Source organism: Panthera tigris, chromosome C1, assembly GCF_018350195.1.
Source record: "Panthera tigris isolate Pti1 chromosome C1, P.tigris_Pti1_mat1.1, whole genome shotgun sequence".
Taxonomy (NCBI): domain Eukaryota; kingdom Metazoa; phylum Chordata; class Mammalia; order Carnivora; family Felidae; genus Panthera; species Panthera tigris.
In genome coordinates this window covers 5,687,328-5,698,022 of record NC_056667.1, presented here as the reverse complement: position 1 = coordinate 5,698,022, position 10,695 = coordinate 5,687,328, and positions in this window count along the sequence as shown.

The following is a 10,695-nucleotide window of genomic DNA, read 5'->3' as shown; positions in this document are numbered from 1 at the left end:
AGATCAGCTTACTTACTCGCCTGCACATCACAGGTGCTCAGTGCATGTCTGTGGAATAAATGAATGGATGAAAGAACCAACCAAGGAAACCTCCGTCCCAGGGTGATAAACGGTGAACTCATCCGAGAAAATGGCAGACCTTAAAGAAGACCATACGCTAGGAGTCCAGGCCCTGGATGGCCATCTTATCCATAGCTGTGGACAAAGAGTCTAGAAAGGAAAATGAACAGTTGCTGGCCGACTGTCTGACCGCCTCACCTTGATCTGGAACTCTCTAATCTCTGTGCCCACCCCCCAGTCCCCTGCACTGGTCTTCCTTCACATTCCAGCTCAAAACACATTCCTTCACGTCGCTGGACACGCCCGCCCGCCAGCCCGCTCCTTTGGGCCTCAGGGCCTTGCACCTGCTAATATCTCTCCAGCCCCTCCCCCTCCCACGGCAAGTGGTTATTTCCTACTCCTTCATCGAACTGCAACTCCGATGTCACTTCCTGAGAGGAACATTCCAGACCCCTAGGTCAGATCAGATCCCCTCACAGCATGCCAGTCCTTGCCCAAACACCAATCAACCCATTTTGCAAATACGGGTTTGGGTAACTCTTTCACTACCATCTACCTTCTTGCCCCATGAAGGCGGGGATTGTGGGGTGTTCCTCACCTCTTCAGGCAGACCTCCATCCGACACAGCAGCTTGTCTAAAGCGGTGCCCAACTAATATTTGGTGATTTTTATGGAAGCACGGGGAGTGTTGATACTCTAACATGCTTTACGTATGTGACCCTCAGACTCCAGGAGAACGAGTGGGCAAAGGAAGTAGCAGGCAATCCAAACGATACAAACGGTCCAGCAACCTTAGTAGCAACGAGGGAAATGCACGTTAGAACATAACAAAAGATCGCTTCGACATGATAAGTTGCAAACTCTCCGAAAAGCAATCATAACATCTGCAAGATCGACGCAATCTCTATCAAAATCCTAACAATCTGTTTTTGCAGAAATAGAAAATCCCTCCCCAAAATTCACATGCAGTTGCAAGGGACTCTGCACAGGCGGAACCATGCTGGACAAAAACAAAGTAGGAAATCTCACCCTGCCTGATTTCAAAACTTCCTGCAAAGCTACAGTAATCAAATCGGGGTGGTCCTGCCACAGAGACAAGACTTCTAGACCAATAGAATAATCTAAAACAGGAAAATGAAATAGATATCCCAGAAAGAAATCCTCACCTAACTGGTCAAATGATTTTCAACAAGGGTCCCGAGACCATTCCATGGAGGAAAGGACAGTCTTTTCCCAACGGTGTTGGGAAAACTGGACATCCACATGCACAAGAACAAAATTGGACTCTTCCCTAACACGATATGCCTGCTCAAGTGGGCGAGGGGCAGAGAGAGAGCAGGACATAGAGAATCCCAAGCAGGCTCCTCACTGTCAGTGCAAAGCCCGACGTGGGGTTCAGACCCAGGAACTATGAGATCATGATCCAAGCCCAAATCAAAGGTCAGATGCTTAACCAGCTGAGCCACTCAAGCACCCCTGCAATTGTATTTTTAATTGTATCTGGATGGTCTTCTAGAAGACGCGGGAACAACAACTTCAAAGGCCACAGGTGTCCCTTCAGCGGCGGGTCTTAGATGGATGCTGTGGGGGCTGGGGGGCTCAGGGGTTTTAGCTGTTTGGGCATCTGATAAAGGACTGATCACCACTCCCGGGTACCCGGCCTTCCTCTTTGTTACCAGAACTGGGCTTTTACTTCTGAATGTTATGAACCAAGCTATTTGAAACTTTCAAGAAAGTGTCTGCACAGTCCAAATCATAAAAGAAGCCAGACACCTGCAGAGGAGGTGGGCAGGTATGAGGGTGATACCCCAGCGGTGATGTCTGCTTCCCCCACAGCCCAGGCGGGGCCCTGTGCTGGGGTCATGCTTTTAGGGGCCCCCACTTTGGTCTGACTGCACCCGCCCTCATAGAGCAAGGAGCCTGGTCTCTACTTCCAGGTTTTACTCTGGTTTCCTGGGACCCCGGGATCCTCTGCCCCAAGGGTCCCCAGCCAACTTGTAGGGTCTGCCCTTCTGTCAGCGGGCCAGGCTATGGTGTGTGTCCCTCTAGGCAAGAGGGCCAGGGGAGGGACAACGGGCCTCATCCAGGGCCATACTCTCGTGACCGCTGTGCCCAATCGCAGGCCACTGTACCACTGCAACCTGCATTAAAAAGAAAAACAAAATAGGTGGGGGGCCTGGGTGGCTCAGTTGGTTAAGCATCCGACTCTTGATTTCGGCTCGGGTCATGATCTCATGGTTCATGAGTTTGAGTCCCACATTGGGCTTTGTACTGACAGCTTGGAGCCTGCTTGGGATTCTGTCTCCTTCTCTCTCTACCTCTCCCCTGCTGGCGCTCTCTCTCTCTCTCTCTCTCTCTCAGAATGAATAAATAAACTTTAAAAATGTTTAAAAAACACAGCAGGGGCACCTGGGTGGCTCAGTCGGTTTAGCATCCGACTTCAGCTCAGGTCATGATCTCGCAGCTTGTGAGTTCAAGCCCTGTGTCGGGCTCTGTGCTGACAGCTCAGAGCCTGGAGCCTGCCTCGGATTCTGTGTCTCCCTTTCTCTCTGTCCCTCCCCTGCTTGTGCTCTGTCTCTCTCTCTCAAAAATAAATAAACATTAAAAAAAATTTTTAAATAGAGCAAGATAGAAAATACAGCAGGCATATATAACTATTTTGGTAAAATATTGGTTTCTGTTATATAGTCTGGGCTTAATGTCAAACGCATCTCCTCCTGTGCGTCTCGGCCCGGAGAGCCTGACAAAGCAGGTAGGACACACGGGTGGGCGTAGCCATGGCCCCTTCGGTGGAGAGAGACGCAGGGAGGCCCTGTGTCCACAGACCCCCGAGACCACCTGCACCAGGCGGCTCTAACCTGCGCCCGCGACGAGGCCAGAACCCTTGTCCCGCTCTCCATCCTCCACCACGATCACCCTCAGAACCGCTGTTGACTCGCCCAGACACCTGCAGGAGCCTCCTCCCTGGTTTCCCGGTCCATGTCTCCTCTGACCCTCTCCCCTCCCCCATCCATTCTGCTCATCTGTCGCTCCGTCCCGCACAAGCCCTCAGGGCCTCCTGTCCAACACCCCAGCTCTGTCCCAAATGAGCCTCACTCACTGGCCTCTGGCCCTGGCTTCTCCTTCCAGCAGGAGTACTTTCTGTCCGGGTCTCCTGGCTGCTCCCATGTCTTCCAGGTCTCAGCTCAGATGTCCTCTCCTCGGAGGCGCCTTCCCGAGCCCCTCTGTCCCTGTCACAGCCCTGAGAGGCTCTTTTGCACACTTGCCTGCTTGCCGCCCGGGCCCCTAACCTTCCCGCCAGAGGGCAGCTCCAGGACAGCATGCCTGGCGCACAGCAGGTGCTCAATAAACACATCCTGGGTGAATAAGGAAGTTATCAGAGTGACCTTCTAATGCAGGACGGTGCGGGTGACCCAAAGGGGCAGATCGGCGCACGGCTTGAGGCTGGCGTGGAAGTGACGTTAAGGTTCTACTCGCGCGGAAGGCCGGAGGGTGAACGTGCAAAGATTTCTCCCGGCGTCTTCGGTCTAGACTCTCGGATGTCTGCAAGTCTGCGCGTAATCATTAACTTTTATTGGGGACGTATCGAGCTGTACTGCAGATATAATGTAATTGTTTCCTCGCTGCTAGCCGGCTGTCACTGGTTGAGGCAGGGGGATCTATGTGGAGCCCTGCTAGATTTCCCACAGAGACCTGCCTCGGGCACTTTCCAGTTATTACACCCCGGGAAAAGGCCATAAAACCGATATTAGGCCCCAAATGACTTTTACAGCTGGAGACAACCAAAGCTCCTGTGTTTTCATCCCAGGACCACAACTCAGTCGCGAAACGTCCCAGCATCCCACTTGCCAGCAGCATTTTCATTTTAGTTCGTTTTCGGGTGGCCGTGACAGCCACGAGGGGCGGGATTTGATTTTCTCTACCTTCGGTTTGTAGAGGAGGACTTTCGTGCACTTTGACTAATGGGACCTTCACTCCCTGGCTCCCTTTATTACCCTGCCCGCGGGACCCCGGGATCCCTTTTCCTCTCTCCAACATCGGCAATCTGTGTGATGGGAGAGGCCGTCTGGGGAGACGCAGAAGTTGGTCGCCAGCCTCCAGTTTTACTAATGGGCTGTCCCCAACTTCTCTAAAGAGCCAACCGAGCTTGGGGATTGGGGTCAGCTGGGACCCCGGTTTGTGGTTCACGGCTACTGTGGGGTGCATACTCTCAGGATGAATAGAGGGTCACCGAACATTTCTCTTTTTGGAAAACGGAGCCTTTTACTTTTCACGGCTTTGTGGGGACGCAGCTCGCGTCCCCTCCAGTTCACCCGCTTGAGGTGCACGACGCTGGGGTTTTTAGCGCGTTCACAGACCCGTGCACTTAACCCTGCAATTCCAGAACGCCTTCGTCACCCCAAAGAGAAACCGACACCGATTAGCCATCACCCCTCCGGCCCTCCCTTCCCCCCAGCTCCTGGCAACCACGGATCTACCTTCTGTCTCCGTGGATTGGCTTCTTCCACACGTCTCATCTAAGTGGAAACCTACCACATGTGGTCCTCTGTGTCTGGCTTTCACGCAGCACGGTGTTTTCAAGGTTTATCCCCATCGTAGCTTTTCTGCAGGTGTCTGCGTTTTTATTGCCAAACAATAGCCCTCGGTGTGGGTGTGTCACTTCATCTATTCATGGATGGAAAAGTTATTGACCTTTGGTGCTGGAAGGGACATGGCAGGTCCTCCAATGCAGCCCTCAATTTCACAAAGGAGAGAAAGGAGGCACAGAGAGGGGAAGTGACTTATCCAGGGAGGCACAGCCAGCCTGGGAGACCTGATACTGACTGGAGCTTTGGACTTATAAATCATGAAATATTTCATGCTTACTGGAAAGTTAGAAAAAAAATACAGTGAACTCTCTCTCTCTGTTCACAGCCTTTACCCATTTCTCTTCGGGGTTTCCTTTTCTTTAATCGCTTGTAGGAGTTCTTAGCAAATTCTAAAGGCAAATCATTTGTTGCTTACAAACCGTACCCAGCTTTTCCCAGTCTGTGGCTTGTATTGTCCTTTGGTTTCTGGTGTTGATGAGGTTTGGTGGACAGAAGTTTCTAATTTTAGTGAATTGTCTGTCTTGTTATTTATGGTTTGTGCCTTCCGAGTCTCGGTTAAGAAATCCTTTGTTAGGGGAGCCTGGGTGGCTCAGTTGGTTTATTATCTGACATATATATATATATATATATATATATATATTTAATGTTTATTTTATTTTTGAGAGAGAGAGAGAGAGCATGAGCAGAGAAGGAGCAGAGAGAGAGGGAGACACAGAATCTGAAGCAGGCTCCAGGCTCTGAGCTGTCAGCACAGAGCCCAACACAGGGCTGGAACCCATGAACTGTGAGATCGTGACCTGAGTCGAAGTCAGACACTTAACCAACTGAGCCACTCAGGTGCCCAAAGCATCTGACTCTTGATATTGGCCCAGGTCATGATGCAGTGTTCTGGGATCAAATCCCGTGTCGGGCTCTGCCCTAAGCGTGGAGCCTGCTTAAGATTCCCCACCTGCCCCCTTTCTCTCTCTCTCTCTCCTTCTCCCTCTGCTCCCTCCCCCGTTCGTGTGCTCTTTCTCTATCTCTAAATAAAAATTTTTTTAAAAATTAAAAAAAGAGAAATCCATTGTTAGTATTCTCCTAGCTTTTCCTCTAAATGTTTTCAAATTTCGCTTTTCACATTTAATTCATCTGGAATGTACTTTCTTTCTAGGTTCTTGGCGGGGGCTCTGTAGCAAAGACAGATTAACAAAAACACCCTTTTTTTCTTAATGTTTATTTATTTTGAGAGAGAGAGAGAGAGAGAGAGCGCGCACACAGTGAGGGAGGGGCAGAGAGAGGGAGACACAGAATCCAAAGCAGGCTCCAGGCTCTGAGCTGTCAGCACAGAGTCTGACGTGGGGCTCGAACTCACAAGCTGCGAGATCATGACCTGAGCCAAAGTCGGGTGCTTAACCCTCTGAGCCACCCAGGCCCACCCAAAAGCATACACTTTTATTTCAGATAAATTCTACATGACACAGGAGCCTTCACAAGGAAATGAAGACTCAAAGAGTAGTTAAAGCTGAGTGCTTTTTTTTTTTTTTTTTTTTTTTAAATCTGAGTGCTTTTATACTGGGTTCGATGAGGAGTAGAAAGTCATGGGAAAGCATGATAGGACATTGGGGTAGGAGCCAAGAATAGTAAATTGGAGGAAACTTAGTGAGGTCTATTCATTCAGATTTCTCTTGGCATCCCCCTCATCTTTGAAGATGAGGATATTCCTTTCCTCCAGGTATACAGATACACCTGTCGCATGAGGGTCTATGATTTACTTCAGGGGAAGGTCAGAGAGTCCTTCCGGCAACTACTGCTGCTCAGATTCCTTCCACGTAGGTCAGTCAATATGCCAAAGTGCCATATTTGGGGGGAGCGTGTCTCCCACCCTGTCAAGACAGTACCTCCTTTACCACATAAATTATACCGATATACCTGTGGGTTTAATTTTGGGGCTCTGTTCCTTTGGTCTTTTTGTCTACTTCTGTGCCAATACCACATGTCTCAATTCCTATAAGCTCATAATAAGTCCTAATATTTAGAAGGGCAAGCACAAGCCCCACCACCTCTCACCTTGCCCTCTTTCTTCAAAATAACCTTTGTTTTAAGTTTGTTTCTTTGACTTGAGAAAGAGAGAGAGAGAGAGGAGAGGGAGAAGGAGTGTGTGTGCATGTGCGTGTGAGCAGGGGAGGGGCAGAGAGAGAAGGAGGGAAAAAGAAAATTCCAAGCAGGCTCCTTACTGTCAGTTCAGAACCATGAGATCATGACCTGAGCCAAAACCAAGAGTCAGACACGCAACTGACTAAGTCACCCAGATGCCCCTAAAATAGTCTTAACTTTTTGTCTTGTTTGCTTTTCCATCTAAGCTCCAAGATAAGCTTGCCCATTCCTCAAAACTCCTTTTGGGGCTTTGATTGGTATTGCATTGAATTTATATGTTAATATGGAGTGTACTAACGTCTTTATGAGACATTGAATATTCCTATCCATGAAGATGGTATATAGATCTCCTTTTTTAAATGTTTCAATACATAGATTTTAAACAATTTTATAAATTGTATGATTTACGTTAGAAATTTTACCATTATAGTTTTACAACTTACAGAAATCATACACATCTTTTGTTACATTTATTCCTTGGTTATATAATTCTTCTTGCTATTGTAAATGGCGGTTTACAAACTATATGCTGTTGCCAGCATCTAGGAATACACATGAGATTAAATATTAATCTGAGATTCAGCAGCCATGATAAATTCTCGGAGTTCCCAAAAATGTATTGAATTTTTATGCAGGTGATCACATTATCTGTGACCTATGACAGTTTTGGTTTTTTCCGTTCGAACTTACACCTTTTATTAACTTTTTTGTTCTTCATGCACAGGTTAGGACCCGAATCCTTCATACGGCTGAATGGAAGTGGAGACAGTGGGCTCCTCATACCTGACATTAAAGGAATGTTTCTCATTTAATCCTTAAGGGCGATGTTTGCTGTAGGTTTTGCCAAATGTCCTCTATCCAGTTCTAGAAGATCCCTTCTGTTTCTAGTGACTCATGAATCCTTCCTCTGGTTTTAAAAATGGTTGTTATTAATTCATATTTGCATTATAGAAGTAACATATGCTCATAGAAACAGAAATCAAATAGGATGGAAGTAGAAACACTCCATCCCAGCCCCAGCCCTTCTCTTCAGACAAAACCGCTGTTACCATTTTGTTATTCCTTCTAAAAATTTTCAATGCACACGCAAGCATATGTTGGTATGCCCCTATTTTTCCACACAAAAAGATTACATTGCAGTCCTGTTCTATAATTTTATTTTTTTCAATAAAGCATCTTGGGCATTACTCTACGTTGGGACACGTGGGTCTACGTCATTCTTTTTATTTTTATTTTTTTTTTAATTTTTTAATGTTTTTATTTATTTTTGAGGCAGAGAGAGACAGAGCATGAGCAGGGGAGGGGCAGAAAGAGAGGGAGACACAGAATCCGAAGAAGGTTCCAGGCTCTGAGCTGACAGCACAAAGCCCGATGTGGGGCTTGAACCCACAAACTGCGAGATCATGACCTGAGCTGAAGTCGGACGCTCAACCAACTGAGCCACCCTGGCGCCCCTACGACATTCTTTGTAATGGCGGCACCATACTCCACCGTATGGATGCCCACGGCGGTTTAACCAATTCCCTTCCAATGTACATTTAGGCTGTATCTGTATTTGCTTACTAGTCTGTTTGCTGGCTATTACACATAATGCCTTAATGCACATGCTTGCGCATAATCTTTGTGCCCTTGTGTGGGTACATCTGCAGGATGAAGAGGGAAAGTTCCTAGTTGTGAATCTCATTGTGTGACTCCCAACCCCCTTTCCCTGAAACACCCTGCTCCTCACTAAAGGAGACCCAGGAGGACTTTGCTTGCCTCAGTCAAGACCCTCCCAAAACACACGGGTCTTCTCTCCCTGACAAGACGTCAGGCCAGGGACACAGGGGGCAGGCAGCCCGCCTTCCTCTGCTGTTCCCATGGACCCATCGGTTCCTCTTGGCTTGTCTCAGCCACTGCAGACTTTGGAAGGTAGGTCCGCTCACCACGACGCTGCCAACGCCTGCTGCCGCTGCAGACTTTGGACCTGACTGTTTATTTAGACTCACAGTGTCTCCTGTTCCTTCCTCGTCCATGCCCTGCCTACCTGGGTGCCTGGTACCTGCGGGCTCCGCCCCCCTCTCAGGAGCACCTGTGGCTGCGTGCTGTCTGCTTGTTCTTCTTGACACGACTCCTGCATCTGTGGCATTTGTTTGGTCCTTCTTGAAGAAATGGACTTGCCACGCCAACCCCTTGCCTGTCTGGGTCCCATGCCTTCAAAGGGGGCCAGATACGCCATCCCAAAATATGCTACTGTGGCAGGAGGACTATTTGGGGCTGAAGGCAACTGAGAGAACGCGAACACAGGAAGGCCTCTCTGCTCTCCTGTTATCTGCCTGACACCAGGGCATGGCCTCCCCTTGTGAAGGTGTCCCAGGCTTCTCCTGTACCACGATGGGGAGAACAACCCTTATCATCAGAGATGGAGACTCTGCAGGGTGTACCAAGGTGACTCTTTATGTACCAAGGTGACTCTGCACAAGCAAATCTCTAAATCATCCTATCTGCCCTTAGTTCCCCCGTATATCTACCTTCCCGCAATTTGCTGCCCCCTAGAAGCCCCCTTTTCTTTGTCTAAGCCCTTTTTTTACAATATAAAGCCTTTTGTTAAAATGGTACATAAACTGCCAAGCCTAGCCACTTTTGGGGGGGTTTTGCTTCTTTTCTGGGGAAGTCCCCTGCGTGTAAAATCAAAAATAACATTTAGGGGCACCTAGGTGGCTCAGCTGGTTAAGCGTCTGACTCTTGGTTTCTGCTCAGGTCATGATCTCACGGTTTGTGAGTTCAAGCCCTGCACTGGGCTCTGTGCTGGCAGTGCAGAGCCTGCTTGGGATTCTTTCTCTCTCCCTCTTTCCCGGCCTCTCCCCTGTGCATGTACACACTAGCTCTCTCTCTCAAAATAAATAAATAAACCTTAAAAAAAAATCTGTATGCTTTTTCTCTTACTATTCCGTCTTTTGTCAGCTTAATTTGCACATCCCAGTCACACACCTAAGAGTGTTGAGGAAGTTTGTCCTCCCCTGCGTGATCCATACTCCATTCTCAGCCACAACCCTATGCTGACCAAGGGTCCACAAGGAGTGCTCACTCCACTGAGTGCCCTCTGTCACATACTGACTACCCTCCAGCCAGGTGATCTTTCCAAATGAACACCGTATCGCCTCACTTTCTCTTTTAGGACCTTTTTTTTCAGCATCTCAACGCAATTAGAGAAAACCCAACCACCACTTAATGACCTGCCTCTCACTCCCCCTTACAACCCCTGCAACCGCAGGGACTACAAGGATCCCCCTTCCTCAGTTCTTGGCCCTTCCTCACTTCCGGGCTTTGGGTGCGCTGCTGTCTCTGCTGGACGCGTCCTTCACCATCTCTTTGCAAGGGTCAGCTTCCTCCCCGCTACAAGCAGGGATCATTCTTGATCACAGCAGCTCCTGTCTTCCATGGTCAACTCACCATGTTTCCCCCACCGGAAGGAAGCTGGTTTTCCTTGGAAGAATTACCCGTCCCCCATTCTATGGTGTCAGCCAACATGCCCCACCTTCCCAAAGGATGTGGCAAAAACCCGGCCAATCCGGACCCTCCCTCTGGAATTTGATCCCTGACAGTTGGGCATTTGAATTTTCAACAACAGCAAAACAGTTGGAACAGATTTATCTCAAAAGAGAACGCCCCTTAGCTGTCGTCCTTCTGACAGTCTTTCCCCCCACCCTGCTCTCTCCCCTTGTTCTGCCCATCTCCCTCCTTTCTTTACACCCCCTCCTACTCCTTCTATTTGGAGAGTTTTCCCTTCCCTCCCCCAGCCTCCCCTCCTCATCAGTCTCTGTTCTTTGCACTCAAAGAACCCGCCTGAGACTCTCCACCACCCTTCTCCTCCGGGCCCCCTCCTCCTCCCATGTATCCAGCGCCCAATATAAATATTTGATGAACGACTAAC